Raw genomic sequence first — 2,340 nt, forward strand, 5'->3', positions numbered from 1 at the left:
TTGGGGTCAGGGGAAGAAATTAACTCAGTTCAACTTTATTCAAGGCAATTTGGTTGCAGCATACAAGCATTTCACATAAAACAACAAAACACACAATACAAAAAACACACTCAGTTTCCTTCCTAAAAAAGTTCTTACTTTAAATTTTAAAAACTTTACAGCTGAGGGGATAAATAAATGTCTAAACCGATCTGCCAAATGCCAGAACGGAGAAGGTGAAGCTCATGATCCATAGGGTGGGAATCATCTAATAAAATGCTCTGGGCTTTACCCAAAACCGGTCTTATGATATAACTGGGCCATAGTCATCTGCTTCCTCCCCGTTATTTTACTTCCCTGGTTTACAAGCCTCTCAAGACAATTCAATTTTTTTCCCATTTAGAGAATTAAACCAGCACAACAGTGGAAAAAGATAACAGTGACTCAATATAGGATCTGTAGAACATGCACATCAATGAAATTAATGGAAATTACTATCACAGTGATCAAAAATGCCTGCCAAATGCGAGATACTGCCAAAACGTCTACTGCAAAATGAAACAAAATTTATTACGGCTGTCAGGATTAAAGTTAAATGTGAAAATGAAGGTCATCAGCGCCGTTGTGCTACAGGTGTCCAGAGATCGAATCCTGGTTTGAGGACCTTTCCTGATCCCACCCCCTTTCTCTCTCCCACTTTCATCATACTCAAAAACGCCTCAAAAAAGTGAAAATGAAGATTGCGGAATTTCCTCATGTTGCATTTGATTTCTTTCGTAGCATTGAGCATTAGAACCAATCACACATAATTCTTGAGCTTATAAATGCAATGGCCAATCAGAGGCATTTAGACTAGTCACTGCTGAAAACGAAGTCTGTTTCAAAGCTCGCGTTTACAGCTTGTAATGATGAATTCTGCACTCTTGCAAAATTTCTCTTTATAAACAATAAAATACAGATACAATGTAATTAAGAGACACATTTAGCAGTGTAGACAGCTTCAGTGATTATAACCAGAGTTTGATGGTTTGATGGTCATGAACCACTACAGTGATAGGGAATGTTTTTTTACTCGCTTTCTGTATATAATTGATTCACCCTTTTTATAACTATTTATATACTTAATGCAGGCAATTTACTTTATGTAAATGTATTTGTAAATAAACATAAATGCCATGTCAGCGTCTCTGTTCCACCTTTGCAGTGTAATAATGGCTTTCGTAGAAGTTGATCAAATTTAATTGGCAACAGTCTATAGTATTCTGACTGTTTGAAGAAACTGGTTACATTTAAGTATTTGGCATAAAATACAACAGAGTTAGTAAAGTAATTAGATATAAGGGTAATTACAATAATTGTTAGGGATGCTCCGTTACCACTTTTTCCAGTACACGGCCGATACAGATAGCCTACTTTTATTTTTGGTACTTGCCGATACCGAGTACCGATACTGGTATTTTCATTGTATTTGTACATTTTTTTAAATATTGGGTACAGAAACCAAAAGAATATGTATAATGTTAGTTGGTTAACTTAATTTATCAAATAGATATATCCAGAGCAAAATACGCACGCTGCGTAGGTCCCCCGAAACACCAGTGGGCCCCCTTGCTCTCAAAGATGATTTAAATTTAGTTTAGTTTTTTAATTTGGCCAGCGGTTGTGAAAACATGAATAATCATTTATTTTAATGCGGTGCGCTGTCGCCCTTTCTACGTAAAAATCTGTAAAATCATGTAATGTGAATGTCGTACAGTCTTGCTCGAAACTAAAAAAAAAAAGAGTTGAAAGCATACCGAGCCACGGAAGAGACACTGTTTCTCAAGCGCTTTCCGCACGATTCGCGCACGAAGCACGATTCGAGACGGAGTGAAACACGGACAAATGTGTTTCATTAATTCGTTCATAATACCCCACTATTATATTACATACTGGTAAAAACTGTATAGCCTGAATGCTGGTAAGTCGCTTTGGATAAAAGCGTCTGCTAAATGCATAAATTATTATTAAATTATATGAACATAAACACATTTAACATTATATTAATTGCATACATATACTTCGTAGACATCCATAATCTCTAATAATAACTCCATTCTGCTGTCTGTTGTTTGTGTTTCTTTGTCTGAATATGGCACTTATCACATGCTGTGTGGTATGGGCGTTTGGTATCGGGGCATTTTAACGAGTACAAGTACGAGTACAGGAGCTCAGTATCAGACCCGATACCGATACCAGTATCAGTTCATCCATAATTGTTTTTTTTCCCTAACGAAGGCAAAATATTACACTGGAGGTCAAATATTATCCTTTAACGGAAAAGTTTATTTCTGACCCTGTTTGGAGTCATCTTTATGTAAC

At 36.3% G+C, this 2,340-nt stretch overlaps 1 protein-coding gene across 1 annotated transcript in view; it reads right to left on the minus strand.

Annotated features, from left to right (window-relative positions):
* Positions 1-2,340, minus strand: part of LOC107556617 (protein HID1) — a 21,574-nt gene that overhangs the window by 7,246 nt on the left and 11,988 nt on the right. The gene's annotated exons all lie outside the window — the stretch shown is intronic.

Source organism: Sinocyclocheilus grahami, unplaced genomic scaffold (genome assembly GCF_001515645.1).
Source record: "Sinocyclocheilus grahami isolate Dianchi unplaced genomic scaffold, SAMN03320097.WGS_v1.1 scaffold574.1, whole genome shotgun sequence".
Classification (NCBI taxonomy): Eukaryota; Metazoa; Chordata; class Actinopteri; order Cypriniformes; family Cyprinidae; genus Sinocyclocheilus; species Sinocyclocheilus grahami.